This window comes from Chlorocebus sabaeus, chromosome 10 (assembly GCF_047675955.1).
Source record: "Chlorocebus sabaeus isolate Y175 chromosome 10, mChlSab1.0.hap1, whole genome shotgun sequence".
Classification (NCBI taxonomy): Eukaryota; Metazoa; Chordata; class Mammalia; order Primates; family Cercopithecidae; genus Chlorocebus; species Chlorocebus sabaeus.
In genome coordinates, this window is record NC_132913.1 from 74,763,769 (window position 1) to 74,783,817 (window position 20,049).

At 32.0% G+C, this 20,049-nt stretch overlaps 1 protein-coding gene across 2 annotated transcripts in view; it reads right to left on the bottom strand.

Annotated features, from left to right (window-relative positions):
* The window catches only part of CALCRL (calcitonin receptor like receptor), a 102,657-nt gene extending 83,396 nt beyond the window's left edge, over positions 1–19,261 (bottom strand). The window contains exons 1-2 of one of the 2 annotated variants that reach the window (XM_038001869.2): positions 18,979–19,261; positions 1,444–1,511 (exon numbers count right to left, since the gene is read on the bottom strand). The gene's annotated coding sequence lies outside the window, so the exon portion shown is untranslated. The remainder of the gene's footprint in view (positions 1–1,443; positions 1,512–18,978) is intronic. The other variant, XM_007965579.3, reaches the window with a different exon arrangement.
* Positions 19,262–20,049: the final 788 nt, after the last annotated feature.

Below are 20,049 nucleotides of genomic sequence, written 5' to 3' on the forward strand. Positions count from 1 at the left end.
ATGTTATAATTTATAAGTTGGAAAACACACTTGGAAAAAATATAGTGTATTCCTCTCAGCGTTCACTTGAAGGACATGAAGACATGACTGATACACACAGATAGTGGGAGGCCAAATCCAATTCTTCCCTGGTAAGTGAATTTTCTCCCATCGTGCTCTCTTTCCTATGTTTCTTTATTAAGCAAACTTTGGGCCTTTTGAAAGTTGATCTGGTATTACTTCACATAAAAACCATCAGGAAGAAAAATCCAGCTGTCAGATATAAGTAGGCATTTTGAGCATTCAAACCTTGCTCTAAGGAACAGTGAGTCATGTGAAATGTAATGTGCAAAGGAAGCTGACACATGAAAGGACGGCACAACAATGATGAGTTCCCAAAGACATGCTGTGGGAGAAAGAACAATTATAGAGGATCTATTTTTGGGCCCAGCAGTATGAACTGGGAATTTAAAAATCACAGCTTAAGTACAGAAGGAGGAATGATGCCACTCAGTTTTAAATTTAAGAGAAAATAATTTAGTAGCCTTTAGTTTTAATTTAGGTTATTACCATTTATTATGATGATACACTATTGAATTGTCAAATTTCTGCAGTCTAAAAACAAGTTAATGCAGGACATTTAATTTTGTAGGAAAGGCAACTATGAGGTGTAATATTAATTGCATAATTAATATTTCATTTGCCATGGTACTATAATGCCAAACATAAATAACAAGACAAACACATCTGGAACAGCAGTCTTTCTGGAAGCACCAATGCCTCCAAAGCCTGTAGTTAATGCCCAGGATTGAAAATAAGACCTCAGAGTGGCCAGGGAGTTCTAAAAATAATATTTAGAGTCATTTAAAGTTTTTTCCTTTGCTTATAAATAAGATATCATCTTATGTTCCAAATATAAGAAAGTTTTACATCCATTCATAGGAATATAACAGTAACAATGTGGATAGAAAATAAAGAACTCTATAGAGAAAAGGAATTTAGTTCAAATGAGCAATTTAGCCCTATTTTATCATGTTAAACATAATTTTTGGTATATATCCATATAATTATGGTTATAATATGTTTTATATAGTATATATACATGTATGATGTCTGTGGCTAATTTTACAAAATAACTAATATTAATAAATCTACTAGGACACATTCAAATTAATTTGACACTCCCGGTAATCTGGCCAAGAGAACAGCAATATGGAGACTAAGTCCACTGTCAAGGTCCCAAGGAAATATTTTGTAAGTGTGACAGATGTCCATAATTCCATCTTTATCAGTATTTTGTTAGATTACCTTTCAAGATTCTCTTTTATTCTAAAGTTAACCATATACCTTTCTGTGAAATATTTGTTACTATTGTTAACATGGTCTTATTATCCTCAACTTTACTGGAAATCCTACATGTACTTTCATTAGGTCATGAATGTTCTTTTGTAATATATGCAATACCTGAAAGTAGGGCCATCCAAAGTTTTGACAGGTGGTAGCACAAGTGGTTGGTGTATCATCGTAGGACCCTGGATGACAAGAGAACATTCCTGTGAATTTGGTAATATTATGAGTGGATAGTGGGATTTCTCAGAATTTAACTTCAAGTTAAATACTAGTGTGTTTCTTTGTTAAAACCATAAACATACATATTTCAAATGATACTTTTCAATGGAAAGTTGGGAGGAGACATACCAGGTATATTGAGGTTGTCACCATGCTAACCTGAAAGTAATCAGTAACTTTGTTCTTGGCATCGTATGTCCTAAGAATGGGAACTCCAGTGGGCACAAACATGGAGGCAGATAGTGCCTGTTGTTTAAGGTCTTGGCCCTAGGAAGATGTGTAATCTATGTTTGCATGGCTCTGGTCTACGGGCTGGGGATATGGTAGTCCCTGCTGTCATAGAGCTTATATTATAAGGAGAAAAAAAAAAGAAACAAATAAATATAAAAATGTCCAGTGTTGATAAGTGGCATGAAGGACAGTAAAGCAAGCTAAGGGAGAATAGGGAGAAATGTATGATGGTGGTATACCAGATAGAATAGTCATAAAAAGCATCTGTGAAGAGGTGGTATTTGAGCAGTAGACCTGTAGTAAGGGAGCACACTACCCTTAACGTTCGGGAGAACAGTTGCTTTTAGAAGAAAGGATGACTGAGCCAATGGTTCTAAGGCAGGAATGACTTGGCTAGTTCAGAGTACAGAAAGAGAGTCAATATAGTCATAGTGGAGTGAATGAGGGCAAAGAGCATTCAAGAACTTGGTCAAAGAGGGAACCAGAGGCCAGATCTTGTCAGTAATAAGTTTTAACTCTCTATAAACATAGGATGTTACTAACAAGTTAAATTCATTCTCTGTCAAACAAATATTGAAGTTACATACATCCTTTCAGGCTCAAACTAATGTTGAAAGCAAGACACAGCTAGTTTACCTTGCTTTGCGTTTATACACTGTTTGAATTTCAAGAACTTGAAAAATGTCAGAATTGCATTTTGTGAATTATTTATCTCAATTAACTCATATTGACATTTGAAAGGCTTTTAATGACCTTGTGCTTATGGAGCATCAATTTTCTACTAGACCTAACAATAATCAGATCTATTGCCAATAATTTATTTAAAGTCAATAGAGACGTTTATGTAAACCCTCAAAAATATTCAGAAAGCTTATTATTAAAAGTAATCTCTGCAATTGAATCTTTTGTAAACCAAAAAACACTTCCAATTATTTTGAAAAATTACCTTGTAAATGTTTACACCTTCATGTGTTTTAATAACATATTATATATCACTAAAAATTGACTACTATAATTAGAATCATGTGGTCGTATTAATTAGATGTGTATTTGTACATTATCAAAAAGTCTGCATATACAGTTAACACATTGCATAAAGATGTTTCAGTCAAAGACGGTCCACATATATGACTGTGGTACCATAAGATTTTCATACGGTATTTTTTACTGTACTTTCTATATTTTGGTGTGTTTAAGTACACAAAGACTTACCAGCGTGTCACAGTTGCCTACAATATTTAGTACAATAATACAGATTTGCAGTCTAGGAGCAATAAGCTTCACCACACAGCAGGTGTGGTGAAGGTGTGTAGCAGGCTATCCTACCTAGGTTTCTTTAAGTACCCTCTGTAATGTTCACACAGTGACAAACTCACCTAATGACATATTTCTCAGGACATATCCCAATCCTTAAGTGACAACTGACTATATTTAGAATCTGAATTTCTAAAAGCTATTTCAGAAAAAATAAAAGTTCTTATTAGTCTCAACCTTTATTGGCATACATATGGAATTCAGCAGGTTCAAGGTTGAAGTTTATTTTTAGTATTTTCCCAACTTGCTAGAAAATACCACTAGAAGTAGAAATACTCAGAAGCATTATTTTTTTTTTCTGCATGGTTCTTTTTTCATCCCAGTCGAAAATGCTATGAAAGAATCTTTCCAGCTTTTTGGAGTTTGGGACATGTAAATGGTCACTTCTGGCTATCAGCAAATTTATTGATGAGTTAACTTTGGTTAATAAACATGTTGCATATATTAATAAAATTACAATGTATGTGTGAACATGTACTTACTACCTCTTTCTTCTGAAAAATATCAGTTATCAGTTTAGTACAAACTAAGTACTAAAATAGGTTAAAATTCAAGAAGAAAGGATAAAAACAAAACATTATTAAGCCCCAATGTAAAAGATAAAAATACCTAGAGAAAACTCAAAAGAAAGAGCTAATTTTGTTCAAGTAGCAAAACTGGTGAAATGGTTGGACAATAAAATCCTAATCAACTAAATCTGGAAAACACAGAAAAGTAATACAGCAAATAGGGATAATACCTAGACTTTCTTGATATGATGTTGCCATGGTGAAATATAACAACTTAGCTGAAGAAAAAAATATATAAACCTAAGTATATTTATGAAGAGAAAATCAGAACCTTGAAGAAATATACTGGTTAAATTCAGCTGATGGCTATAAAGGCAATCAAGTGAATTAAAAAATGAGGAATTATGTGAAAAACACACACTTCAATGCTTTCTATGATGTTTTAACGTGTAAGAAATAATTTTTTACAATAGGTAGAAAGAGACACAATCACTCTCAGGAGATATGCAAGCTTCATAAATTATTGTAAATGTGCAACCAGTTTTTAAAAAAGAACACATAATCACCCGTGAATAGAATTATTCATTTTCCTCCTCTCTTTATTTTTCAAAGGAGATTTTGATAGATATTAGTTTTTGAATGAAGAGAAATAGAAAGTTAGAGCTATGATTCAAGACATTTTCTATCTGTGTTCTTGTTCATGATGAGAAATGTTATTCATACATATCCAATTTTAAAAGCAATAAAACATATTTTTCCTTTCCCTGGACCATCTAACCAAAGACAGATAGTTAATCCTTCTCTTAAATAGTTAAAAGCAAAAAGTGACTTAATTATAACCCTGCAACATTAAGTCACTGCCATTCAATTAGAAACAAATGTTTCAGAGGAAAATTTTAATTCATTTAGCTTACAAATTCATTGTGACTCATAATAAGGAAAATGCAGTTTAAAACCACAACGAGATACTATGCTACACTCAACCGACTAGCAACAATTAAAAAGTTTGACAGTACTACACAGCATTAGAAAAGATATGATGCAATGGAAACCTCATACACTCTTGGTGGGAGTATAAATTGGCATAAGCATTTTAAATTGCTAGGATCCTGAAATCTCACTGAAAAATATATCCTCAAAAAAACATGGACATATGTGTACCAGGAGATATGTTAACAAAATGTTCATAGCTTCATTGTTTGTAATAGTAAAACTGTGGAAGAAATCCAGATGTTCCTCAGCAGGAAAAAGGATAAATACATTGTGTTACATTCATACAATGGAACACTGTAATAGTGAAAGGAAAGAGCCACAGCTATACCCATTAACAATGATTTATCTCAAGAACATAATGCCGAAAGGAAGAAGCAAGTCTTCAAAGAATGTATTCAAGATAATTCCAGTTTCATTAAAGTAAAAATAAAAACAGAAAAATAACGTAAAAGTTTGCCCAGAAACCATATGTGGTAAAGTCATAAAGTAAAACAAGGAAATGATTAGTACAAGCTTAGGGTAAAGTCCATGTGAGTCAATCAGGGAAGAACATGATGGACAATCTTGGGTCTAAGTATACAGGAGTTTATTTATTTAAACAGTATATGTGTATGAGTTAGACTGTCCTTGTTTTGCTATAAAGAAATACCCGAGGCTGGGTAATTTTTAAAGAAAATAGGTTTAATTGGCTCATGGTTCTGCAGGCTGTATAAGCATGGCTCCAGTGTCTGTTTCTGGCAGAGCCTCAGGAAGTCTACATTCATGACAAAAGGGGAGCTGACATATCCTCATATCTCGTGGAGACAGAGGGAGCAAGAGAGGGAGCAGAAAGGTCCTATACTCTTTTAAACAACCAGACTTTGTGTGAACTAACATAGCGAGAACTCACTTAATACCAAGGGGATGGTGTTAGGTCATTCATGATTCAATCTCCTTCCACCAGGCCCCACCTCCAGCACTGGGAATCACATTTCAACATTCAACCTTCATATGAGATTTGGAAGGGACAAACATCCAAACTATATCAGTATGGTATACATAACATTCTACATACGAAACTACATTCTACATTCTACATCTAACATTTCTACGTAAGAAAATTAAGAAAATTTCTTAATCATAAAGGTTTTTGTAGAAAAGTATGCAGAGCATAATTCCCTCCTACAGAATGATGTATTTGTTATGAATCTATGGATCAACATATATGAAATGCAATTTATTAGGGAAAGGTCAAGGGATCTGAGTGGGAGATGGAGCTGCCTTAGACAGTACTGATCCCATTTGAAAGTTTATTATGTGATTTAAATGTACAAATTCCATTTGATTACAAATTAATTCTTATATATACAAAGGAATTTTGGAACAGCAATAATTTCTAACCCTTAAATCAAGGGGGGTGTGTGTGTGTGTATTTACCCCTGAATCTGATGAAGGTGAAAAGGGTCTACAAATTTGTAATTTGGATTATTACCAAGTTCCTAAGATTTGTAAGTTAGAATGATTCAGACAAGAAAAATGTGCCACCAAGTCACAGAACTAATCATTCTCAGCCCAGAATTAAAATAGGAAGTATTACATACATTTTGTTATTTATGGGTAGCTCAGTATACATTTATAGTTATTGTTTAGTTATTTGTGAAGAAAATCACTTGATTTAAACATGTGTCCTATTTACTGACTTATTTTGTTATTGTAAGTTTGACTCTATTGGATTATTATGCCTTATTCACACAACATCCAAAATACAGAAAAGAGAACACTATCCCAGGGCACACATGCATCACTTAAGCATCATCTCCATCTGTCTGTTGAGCCATCCCTAATTTGGTAGACTAATTTGGTAGGTTCAGAATAAGCAGAGAGATTTTCACTTTACCAAACAGCACTGCTGCTTTAAATGTGATATGACCAATGTAGCCCAACCTGTTGAGGTCCTGAGAGACTGAGACAGATTTTATGACCCCTACACTTAAAAGCAGAGTAATTATCTTGACCAATTGGGTTCAATCCTGAAACGCAAGTCAGTTATTACCACCCAGGAGGTGGTATTTACTTTTCACAATTTTTTAAATAAATACTTTTCAGCTCTTATCAGAAGGAATAACCCTGAAGCTTAACACTCACCATGCCCCAATTGAAGAGACACATTAAAGGTTTACCATCCAAAATTTTAGACCAAGCATCTGGAAGATATTTGCATGTCAACTAAAAATGGTACCCATTGAAGTGCCCATTGTCCATGGCCATGTAGACAAAGCATCTCATCTTAATTTATGTGATTCGGCACTGGATTTTTATAATGTAACAAATTACAAATCTAGCCAATCAAATGTCTTATTGGACTAATTTATCTTCCTTTACAGCCTCTCCTTTTATCTTCTCTTTCTTTTCCTGTCTTTATTCTGTTTGCTCCCCTTTTCTTTTAAAGTTTCTCTTGCTTTCAAATTTCAAACCTCCCTCTGATCTTTTAACTTGGGAGCAATAATTACTAAGTTAATATTGTTTTTACAGTCATATATTTCTATTCTTTAGATGCGAAATTTTTCGTTACACTCTGTTCTGGTTGGCTTTTCACTCTTTAATCTTATTCCTTCCATTTCAAATTTCATCAGCTTTTGGGTCAATCTCCCAAGACTTCACACTGCCATTTGTAAAAGCCACTGTCACCAGACCTGAAACAAAATGCATTGCTCTGGATTTACTCAAAAAGAGCAAAGTTTAGGATGTGCAACATTTTAAAATATTAAATTCAATTTTAAATACATATTATTTAAAACTGAGATACATATAGGCTGGGCTTCGTGGCTCACACCTGTAATCCAAGCACTTTGGGATGCCAAGGCGGGCAGATCACGAGGTCAGGAGATCAAGACCATCCTGGCTAATACAGTGAAACCCAGTCTCTACTAAAAATACAAAAAATTTGCTGGGCGTGGTGACAGGTGCCTGTAGTCCTAGCTACTCAGGAGGCTGAAGCAGGAAAATGGCGTGAACCCGGGAGGCGGAGCTTGCAGACTGCACTCCCGCCTGGGCGACAGAGCGAGACTCCATCTCAAAAATCAAAAATCAACAACAAAAAACACTGAGATACATATAAACCTGGAAAGCACATCTACTTTAGAAACATCTGAAGTGAATAATTAGTTAGCAATAGGAATTAATTAAAACAGGACTTATCAGAGAAATCTTAATAACATTTGTTTGTAAACAACATCATGAATTATAAAATTGATTTAAGGTTATATTTCATGCTGTAGACTAGTCAGTTATGTCACTGGTGTTACCATCAATCTCTGGAATAGACATACTTAACACAGTCAAGGCAATCCAACATACAGAGAGCTAAACAAACAAACAAACAAACAAAAAAAACTACTAAAAAAGTTTGATTTTTACACATACCCTAAAATCCACTCTGCAATACAGAGTACATTGTAATAATTAGCAAAACTATTTAAAATTTATAGAAATGTTTTTACATCTAATTTAGGATCAAACAATTTTTCAGACTTCAAAATAACCTTAATTCAATCTACAAGTAGTATTTTGTCAGAAAAGGCTCTCAAGGATATTTGGTGTCCCCACTGAATCTAGGTGAGAGTGAACAAGTATTTTGGCACAGCCTTTTTCTAAACAAGAATATTGGGAATAACCATTTGTTATTGCAGGGACTGGTACTAGCTTGAGAAAGTGTGACATTACTGCTCACTGTGAAAAATTAGTCATCTTTGCACTCAAACTTTAAGGGCAAAGTATACAAATCCAAATTTCTTTCAAGGCTTTTATTTATGTAGAGTTTGTCTTAAGTGCCTTTTACATTATTTCATCAAGCCTATTCAGATTAGAAATTTCCACTGTCTTGTCTTTTTAAAGACAGCCCTATTTTATTATTTTTTTCTATTTTAAGCTCCTTAGGATAAAGAAAATGTGTTGTAGAATACTGAATTATCTTGCCATATATAAACTTACCAGAAACAAACTGACTAATTTTAAAAACAAAATATAGCTTTTCAAAGGACATGCTTATCTGTATGTTTTATAATAATAACTTTATCAAAAATATGCTGTTTGATAATGACTATATCAAATAAAGTCAGAAAGTTTAGGGATAAGAGTTAAGAAACAGGAAAGGTTGGTTGTAAGAAGAAGCAATTTGACAATTTTAAAAAATGTTTTGTGTGATAGTTCATCTAAGACAGAGAGTTATTTAATCCAAACCAGTGTGTTGCTTATGGTTTAAAATCCAGTCAGTAGTGTGATAAGAGAATATGTAGAAGAACAGTAAAATTACAACTTTGACACATTTTGTATACATATTTTTTCTGAATACTGTGGATATATGTTGGTAATTAGTATTTTTCTCAAAGTAAAGTTATTGTTTTACTGAATGACATACATATTTGAACTCAGAAGAAAGAAAACCTTAATAGTGGTATTTCTAGATAAATTAATAATTAGAATTCTGCTTTAAAAGAAAACAATAAAGTTAACACTGAATCTCAAACAAATGGGGAATCTAAATGAGAAAATAAAAGGCGTATTCTTATAATATGAGTTGTGTCCATTCAGAAGATAACTTGTGTAAAGATTCATAATGAGGCTTTCAAACAAATTAGATTTATTTAATCACAAATATGTATTTCAATTTATAAAATAGTCCTTTGACTGTAAGTTTAGAAAACTTTCGTAACCATACAATGATGTAAGGTCATTGACAGTTGGCATTGTTTTTGAGTTATCTGTATTTATACATTAACACTGAAAAGCTTAATAAATTACAGACTAACAAACATGTAACTTACTGTTTACCAAACAGATGTAAAACTTTTTGGCAATTAAACAGAATTTGTATTATGCTATAGATGTTTTCAGAAAAGATTACTTTTCTTTCCTTCAATTTCATTGCTAAGTTTTTGTGTGTGCGTGTGTGTTTTTTTATTTTTATTTTTTTCCCCTCCTTGTGTAGGCTCTTTAGTGCTATTGTCCAGAAAGGCAATAAGTAACGGAATAAGGCTTTTGTTGGGAGGCAAGAGTTGGCAAATCAGCCAGTTTCAACAAGAATTCTGCCAGTTTTAGCCATTGTGTGGCCATTTGGGGAAAGGCTTCAACATTTTATGTTAAAATACTGAGTGATCTTCTCATTTACCCTAATTTGAAAGGTCATTCCCTGGAATTTAGTAAAATCTGAACATTAAGTATATTACAGGAAGCATCTTCTAACTTTTTGCCTTTCAAAGTCAGTGAAGGAATACATATTAGGTTGAAGTAAGAATTAAAAAATGAAAATTAATTTTTGAATATTTTCTTTTTGGAAATATACAGTGATTCTAACACCTTCAGTATTTTTACTCCAGCATCTCTTGAATAATATATAAACTCACATGAAGCCAATATCCAGTTTTCTGTGAATTAGACTCTAGCATAAAGAAACATTCATTAATTTATTCATTTATTCATTTAAACATTTAGTAAACAGTTTTAGGGCACCTAATATACAGCACTTATCTAGGTGCTTCATATATATCAGTGAAATGAAAATCAGGCAGAAATCCTTGCACTGGAGCTTATATGTTAGTGGGTGGATGGAAAATAAAAAATAACAGCAAGGTTGGGTATGGTGGCTCACGCCTGTAATCCCAGCACTTTGGGAGGCCAAGGTGGGCAGATCACTTGAGGCCAGAAATTTGAGACCAGCCTGGCCAACATGGTGAAACCCTGCCTCTACTAAAAATACAAAAATTAGCTGGGTGTGGTCATGCTGAGGTAGGAGAATCCCTCAAACCCGGGAGGCAGAGGTTGCAGTGAGCCAAGATCATACCCCTGCACTCCAGCCTGGGCAAGAGAGCAAGACTATTCAAATAACTAAATAAATACAAAACAAAACAAAACAAAAAAACAGTAAATATGTAAATTATAGTAGATTGGTGTAAGATGATTAGTATTACAAGAAAAAAGGACAAACTAAACTAGATGAAGAAGAAAAGAGGTCTGTGGTGGTATAGACGTAGGTTGATTTTAAATAATTATCGATGTAAACTCTTTAGAAGAGTTCACATTGGAGCAAGAATGCAGGGTGGTGAGGGACTTAGGTATATGGGTATCTGAGAGAAGAACATTTTATGCTAATTGAAAGAAACCTACAAGTAATTCTTAATTCTCCTTTAGAAAATGTGTATATCCTTCTTTAAATCTGTGCCAATTGAAATCAGAAGTACTGGCAATAAGTAAACTTGTCTAGAGGTGAAGGACTTGATAAATGGAAGAAGAGACATTTAAATCTGGAATACAAGATCTATAGGTCCATAAGTAAGGAAGATAGCACTCTTTTCATATTCAGATGCTAATGTGATGCTTATGTAATGTAGAGCAAAAGACAAACCTAGAAATTATTAAAATAAATACTCCTTCATACTATTATGAGATCATTGTATTACTATTATAATCTTATATCAATGAAATTATATGATGCACAATGATCTTTGTTCCTTACCAAAAATTTAATTTCATTGCAAACAGTTGTTAAACTGGAATGGATATACTGTTATAACTGATGTCCCTATACATATTAGGTTGAACTAAAATGTCCAGATGAATAAAAAAGCATGTCTGTTATAAAGACTGTTTCCCTTCCATGATGATAACATCACGCAACTATTTCTGTAAGGAAAATGTAGACCAGAATGTAGGACAAGCCTTCAAGTCTAAACTATTTTGAGTAAGGGGGTAGAATGTTGTCAGAGCGTAAACATCTAACATCTTTTATTTCTTTTAAAAAAGCACATGTCATTTCAAGACCTACACCATAGTTAGATTTAATGAAACATTGAGATGGAGTCTCTCTTTTCTAAGTTAGGAATCCATTAACTAAATTTATTTAACTTATCCAGGCCTCTAGTTTAGGAAGCCACATGTCATATTTAAGGTTTTGAACATATGCAGTCTTTTACGGTACTGGAGTCAGGACAGTTGAGAACTTGCTGAACGAACTTAGCTTTCAGGATTAGTATGAAAAGTTACACATTTACTGGATGTTTTTGAGGAATGCTTGCATTATATCTAAACTCAAATATAAAGTCTTTGTTAATTTTGGTGTATATTTACTTTGAAGGAAGTAGACTGGAATTTGGTTCATTAAATATAAACATATATTAATTTTATGATCAAAATGACTTTCACACTGATAACATGGAACATAGAACAGGAAATCCTTTTGGAAAGTGCATAATTAAGGAAGTTAGCTATTGTGAGAAATTCAATTAATTAAAAAATTAAACAATATTTAGGAAAATCATTATATGAATTTCACTCCTGCCAGGTTGTTGCAGGCCTTAATATTTGCTCATATCTCATTTGAAGGCCTTCCTATTCAAATTAATGAAGGCAAATATTCATCAAATCTTTATTCTTAGGAATATCACTTTCTTTAACCATGGTATTTGCAATAGAATTAGACATAAAAAATATTTTTTTTCAAAGTAGGAAAGGTAAAAACTATATTAGAAGCAATTGAAAGGGAGATATTTCAGAATATCTTAACCAAAGAAAACATAAAATTGCAAACACAGTGAATCTGGTTGTTGTTTATTTCAGGTTTTTTGATGTTTTGTCAATAACTGAAGGTTAGCTATGATAATAAATATATACATATTTATTATATGTATTTGATTTATCTGATTTATCAGACATTAAAAGATCTGATTTATCAGGTTTTGTCATTTTAGAAAACACTCTAGTTAAGATATTGAGTCTTGATCTTGTGACAAGATGAAAAATAGAGTGACAGCCAGCAGTATGGATTAAGACTTTACACTTTGATTGGAACTGTCTTTACAAAACATGGAAGTGGTGGTGGTGTTGTCCAGAGCAGGAGACCTGTCTTGCTGGCCTTTGGCACCTAGCATAGGGCCAGGCACCTCATAAGTACTTCTTATGAGGTACTTTTATGGACCATATTGTTTAATCCTAATATCCCCTCATAGAAATAAATGTATAGTCATATGAGTTAAAATATAAATATTCTTTGACAGAAATAAACTCTGGGATGAAAAATCAGTCTGCTTTCTTCCCCCAAATGAAATATACTGCAATATTACCAGATTTTAATTTGTTCAGAGAAAGAGCAATTTTGGCATACAGGAAAATATGCTACTCTTGACCACCTGAGGCCAGAATGTAGCTATTGGGCATATGGTTTGGAAAAAAGTGAATGTTAGGCTAAGTGAGAAAACTTAGTGGAACGAGAAGGATACCAAAAAAGAGATGGAAAATTGCCAACTGCAGATTGTACTTACTGTATAGTTTTTCCTAAAGCCCTGAAAGTCATGCCTTCTGTTTGCTGGGAAAACTTTTGGTCATTTGTTTCTGATGTCCATGTCTGTCTTTTGAATTCTGTCCTTTACTCTCTGATCTATAAAAGTATCTGAGGTGGCTTAAAAACATTACACACACACACACACACACACATGCATACACATATATATACATACATATATATTTTTTACCTTATTTTATAAGAGTAACTGTCATGTGAATTACCTGAAACATGGGTTTTTAAACTGAGAGTTGAAGAACTCTTAACGTAGCTATCAAAAAAGAGATCCTATGAAACTCATGCAACTGTATGCAAAACGTGAGTCCCTTTGAATGTAGTTTGTTTGTTTGTTATTTATGGAAAAAAAGTTTTTGGTTTCATTACATCCTCAATGTGGGTCTTAATTTATAAAATATTGAATGATAAATTCTTAAAATGAATTATTTTAAACCAAAACCTAAATTTTTTTTTGCCCTCCTATTGCACAGGCACTCTTTCTATTTTTGAAATATAATAAATAAGAAAATACAAGTGTCTCCCATTAGGTGGCAGTAATAAGTTCCTACACTAAGAACTTTAAAAAATAATAATAATCAAAAACAACTTGGAATCCTAAAAACTGAATTTATTGGATCCTTCTTAATGTTCTCATTTTGAGATTGTGGAGCTGCTATAATAATCAAAACTAAAATTTTCTGACAGATGTCTACATTTATCTCTACTGTAGTATAGTCACACAAGTAGCAAATAAATTTGCATAAATAAGTTTACTTTTATTATCCTGTGTTAGAATAGATTCAATTTGGATTTGGTGAATCATATCACTATTCAACTTTGCATAACTTCGGTAATGAGAGGTCTAATAATAGATAATACACAATAGTATAATGAAATATTTAGGATTTAGATTCATAATATATTTAGGATAAAACCAGAGTTTTGTCAATGAGGATTGTGCAGCTTTGGGTTTCATTGAGTTTCATGTGTAAAGAAACACAACAATTTTTGTTTAATATACCTTTTTAAATTGTTCATATGCAGGTATTTGTAAGTGCTCAAGTTCTATGGAGATAGTAATTATCAATATCAATTTTATTAGGTTCTGGCATGTATTGTACGATGGCAAAAGGATGGTCACTCTAACACTGTAATTACAAATCACACTTGTTCACTCTTCCTGTCTTACAGATAGATTCCATTCTGTCTATCCATATGGATATTGATTGTTTGGAATGAAATTTGCATAGAAACAAATTATGTCCTCAGTCTCATTCACAACAGACTTAAGGTGAACATAAAAATTTATTAAATATGTACTAAATGCCAAGTACTAAAAAATTTCCACGTGTTAATTCACGGATTATTTATAAAACCTTATAAAGCAGTATGATTATCACTTACACTTTATAGATGAGAAAGGGGAACTGATAAGTGGTAAATTTTGGGTTCATATGTGGATGGTCTAAATCCAAAGTGCATCACAGTGTACTTCTATAAATACCATATACCTAAATTTCTAAAATAAATGCAGAAATTTTTTCTTAATTTATAAAGTATATTTGTATATTTGTAGAAAAGACAGAAACCAATATATCATTAAAAGTAATATTTTAAAGACATATTCACATTGACTAATAAAACATTAAACATGTTACTCTAATATTGTTTCCATTACTAAGTACAAAATAAAAATCACTGTTTTGTATTGATGACATTCTTTTCCCATGGTTTTAACCCTCTTTTTCTATTATAATGTCATTTATTGCTCTCTGATACTTACCAAAATTTCTATTTTTCCTTCAAATTATCCTTGGAAGAAAGGCAAAATCGAGGTGCATATGCAAAATATCTGCATAATCATTGGTCTCAGGTTAATTAGTGAACACCGTTCAAATTAACACTCATTTGTAAAATTTATGAATTCAGTAGTTGGATACAAGAAAAACTTATCTTCATTTTGGTTAATAAAACCAAACCTGTGTGCTCATGAATATGTATTGATCCTCCATGTGACTAGGCTGTAAGGAGATGGGCACTTATAAACCATCTAGTTGCTACGTAACTAAATCATTGCAATTTAATATACCAAATGATATGCTCAAAATTCACTATAATTTTATGAGAAACATAAATGAACTTAAGTTAGCCTAAGTCTGAATAGAGAAATAACTACAGTTTTATGCAAAAGTTCATGGCATATTAACTTTTTTTTTTTTGAGATGGAGTCTCACTCTGTCTCCCAGGCTGGAGTGCAGTGGCCATATTAACATTTTTTAATTCAAAAAGATATGTTCTGTGTTAAGGGAAATAAGATTTGTCTGAAAATTGGGCTTCATTCAGCAATGTTAATAAAATATAAAACTATAGCCTCAATACCATAGGGGTTATTTATGTATTCATTTTGGCTTATGCTAGGTTGAATTGGGTTGGGGTTTTTGTCTTTTTAATTTTTAATAATGGAAAAAGTGTATAACACATTTAATTTGAACCATGAAAAAATTAAAAAATAAAACTTTTTTAACATTTCAAAAGTAAATACACTAGTTGGGCCATCTTTGCAAACAATAATATTTTGGTGTGTTAGTTTTGAATAATACTGTCTCTTAAGTAAACAAACTAATTGAAGAAAAAATGGAAGAATTGTGTTTTAGGAAAATATTTGCAACTTATTACCTGATAATAATTTTAGTAACCTAGGAAACAGAGACCCTAACTCAGTTCACAGGCAGTGATATTATTTTATATTTTTGTAAGAAGTAAGACCTGATTGTGTCCTTAAAAATGGAATACATTTCTTCTCTTTTTTGTAATATAGCTTACTACAATTAAATTAATTTGATTTTAAGATTATTCAAATAAGGAAAAATGCAGAGATTAATTGACTTAATCTAATTCACATGGTCCATGTGAATAAATGGGAAAAGGATAGATCCATCTGGTTAGAATGCGGAGTTTATCTTGTATTTCTGGTAAGTTTTTATTTTCCACCTATTTGCATGATAATATTTTTGTATATTAAATGAGAAGATGTCTTGAAATAATTTGTAATCCAGTATGGTACATGTACTTTGTCAGAAAAATAGAACATACCTGAGAAATTGTGAATGTGTATAGTTTACCCATGGATTTGAAAACCAGATACAGATAAATGTTTTAAATAGCTGTGTACCATTTGTCTATCTTAAGCGTATTCTCCAAAATTCTGAGTAAGTCAAAACTAAGATACGTTACACACTTGACTCTCATAAGAGTGTCTTTCATTAACACCATTGCAATGATAGAGCTTGTGTTTACAGTTTAATAGCTTCTCTGAATGCCAAGCATAAGATACGCAATAAAGCAAAAGATTTTAAATAACCTTTCTTGAACATATTTGTATTCTGAAAAGTTGGTACTGTAATCATGATATCTCCAAAACCAGAATTATTTGTTAAAGCTGTATTCAAGGTCATATGTAGAGTATGAAATAAATTTTGTTTACTGAATACATTTTTGATCCTTTAAAGATTATTATTGTTTTCTATAAAGATCTAGAATAATCTTTTAAAATTAAGTTACTATCAAACTTCTGCCATGTAGATAAAATTGGTAACAAAATACTTTTACAATGTTTCCAAATATGATCTAGTTAGAAATATGTAGTGATGCTATTAACTGAAATTCAATTAGTCTTTATGTGTTTATCAAATAACTTGTCCACATTAATCTGTAAAGCAAATAACATAATCGTTTTACCTTTATATTATTTTCAATATTTTTTTATTAAATTTTATTTGTTATGCATGAAAAAATAGTATAATATGTGCAGATGAACGTAAATGTTCTTATAAATATGCTAAGTATTGACTTCACTTAAAATTCATACATGTTCGGAGTTACCAGTGAGAAAAGCATATACATCTTGCCCATTCATTTGAAACAATTTTCAAAGTTACAGACCCAGTATTATTTTTAAAAATGTTTTTGTTATTCCAGTTTTTCAAAGTGAATGAACAGTTTCATATATTATAAAAATCTACATATTTTAACTTTTAGTATAATGCTTTGGTATGTAAGATAGAAAAAATCTTGTAACAATAACCGAAAACATTATCTCTTTAAGAAATAGAATATTTCAGGTAAAACGTATTTTAGCTCACGTTATTCACATAATATTTCAATTCTGTGTCTAATTTTACTTATTTAGAATTGACTGAAGGCTCAATGCATTGATTTTATGATGCTACAAGGAAACATCATCTAGCAAAGTAAATTCATTTCTTTATAGCTAAAAGCATGCATTGATACTCTGACATTCTCTTATCATTAAAGAAAGCACATTTTGAACACAATAATCTGAATTTTTATTTCAAACTTCCAGTTATGTCCTCAAAGATTTCCTTTGGCGAATGACCTTCAATGTTCATCGTCTAGTGTTTTTCAAAAGTATTTTTGGAAAACAAAGATTATAACCCATACTGTTAGTAAACTCATAAAAATTTAATCAAATTATACAAGAGAATTATGGGTTTGGGGCTGGCAATTAAACAAAAATTAAGGAAGTTTGGAGAGTTTCTCATTATAAAATATGATTGTAATATAATACCTCCTAAGAAAATAATCTGAATTAAAAATAATGTTGTTTTAATTTTTGTTACTAAGCCATCGCATTGGGTTAGTAAATGTGTTGTTTCCACTTTCTCCCCCATTTATATAATGGCGAAAGTCACATTCTAAAAACACTCTTCCCATTTCCACACATGTGTCAGGGAACTCAGTACAATTAAAGATTGAAAAGAGAGAGAAATCAGCCATGATACCTTTAAAGAATCACAAATCTAAGAATTAATTTAAATCTTCATTATGTTGAGGAATTTGTGGAAAAATTGAGTTGTAAATTACTGAGGAGTTACTCAGGATGTTTGTAGCCTACTATTAATGTGCCAGATATGAGTGATTAAGTACAGGATGCTTCCAATGCAAGACATCTTGGAAAGTATAATTTCATTTAGGTAAGAAAATGTATAACTTAAAAATTATATCTATCAATGTCATTTAAAATTTGACATCCAACTTTCTCCAGCAACAAATTTGTGCTATATCTATACAAAGAATTTGTTAAGCAGACACTAGTTTCTTAAATTGTTCAGGACAGTCTGTACCATCGGAATGAGCATTAACAGATGTTTTATCTCAACATTTCAGTAAGTTCCATCCTGGAAATTCTTTTTTAATAAGTACTTTAATTTCTTCATTTAATCATCTAATATACATATTCAGGAAAGCTGTCACATTTCTTTATCCACAGATATCTTGGTATCACACCCTCCTCCAAAAGCTTGCAGAGGGGAACCAGTCAAGTTGAAGTATTCTCTTAAAGATTTCAAAATTAAGAATTGTTTTAACAATCTACATTTCCTAAACTCTAGGTCTTTTCTTTGTAGCCGACACCATGATCCACATAAAGAGGAAACAGTTCAGGGTTAGCAGAAAACAGATTTAAACACATCTGGCAACAATGAACAACAAAAATTAGTTCAGTAGTTACAGATATATGTGTAAATAAAGGTGAAAGGCAAATAAAAGCAAATGTAATAAATGCAAAGTAATTACTTTTCAAAACTCTGCATTGTGTTCAACAACAGAGTAAGTGAGACTCCGAGACCCATTAAGTAGCTATTCTTTCACCTCTTTCTTAGAGCTGATAACATAGAAAGTTTAAAGACCCTTCCTGGGGGAAAAATGTTTTCCATCTGTCAAGATTCAAGCTTAGCTAATAGTAGAGCTAATTTTAAAAGGCATTGTTCTCTGATTAAGGTATTTGTTCAGAAATATGTCTTTTAATCCATTTAGATTTTTAATACTTGCTAAATTTATTTTCTAGAATACCATGGTAAACAATATTATCTAGTATTATTAGATTTTGTATTAACTTTGGGGTAATAGGCTGTATTTTCTCTAGCATGTGAAATAAATGAGAATATGTTTCACCATTATTTCAATGCTATCTACTAAATTCTATAATAGAAACATTGCCAAACTATATGAGAATACTACTTAGAATAAATATATTTATTTTGAATGTGCACTTACCCAGTCCAGCTCTTAAGGAAATTCTTTGTGAAATATTCTTAGGATGAAACTTTACTTTCTGAGATTCCGCAGAAGAGATTTACCCACAGGCAAGGTGGGAAAGAGTGAAAGCTTTGCAATGTGATCCTGCAATCAGGATGAGATTCAGTTAGCAGAGCTTGATGGTCCTAAAGCAGGAGGTGACACTCTGCTGGAGAGAGAGAGGTTGTTCTGAGTAGATTGTAAGTGTTGTCAGATTGTAAGTGATCAGCAGCAGAAGGGAAACATCAGAGCTTCCTGTTACATCACTCTGACCCCGCCTGCAGTTAGTGTTAGGTTACTTTCTTTCTCAAATAGCATACCCCAGGAAAGCAGCACTCCTTTCTTATTGTGAGACAAGAGCAAGAAGCAGCCTGAACAGGGAGAGATCATAGGCTGTGTAATGCATTGTTACCAGTAAAAAGCTGGCTGGCTTTCACCTTGACTGAGTTCTGTTAGAACTTGCCAAACAAGCTACTTGTGATTTGAAGGAAATCTGAATATAGTATTCTGCTCAAAGAATCAAAGAGTTAGGCGTCTGTGTGTGTGTGTGTGCGTGTGTGTGTGTGTGTGTATGTGTTGAATTATAGCTTACAAAGTATCCAGGAAAAAAAAAATCTAACAAATCTGTGTTCATAGCACAACACAGAAAAAAAATTAACTGCATTCATCATAATTGGTTTTGTGATTCGGCTCTTATTAATTTGGAGCTCTGCTAATTGGGTGCTATTCCTCCATCAGTTCCTAAGTGCAGTTCCTAATCAGTTACTCAGATCAAGAAACTTCATCCTGCAGTATTTAAATCTTTTATTTTTTCCTTTACCCTCTTCATAACATAAGAACATGAGTGTATGTGTTATAAATTCAACTTGTGTATGTGTGTGTATAGAGTGTTTCTTTTATAATATATAATATATCAGTATTATATTAGTCAAAATAGCCTTTTGAATAATTCATAATTTTAAAATTACTGCACACATTTACAAATATTTGGTATAATTATGTTATTTATAATATAAAAATAATTTATACCACAATATTTGTAAATCAATA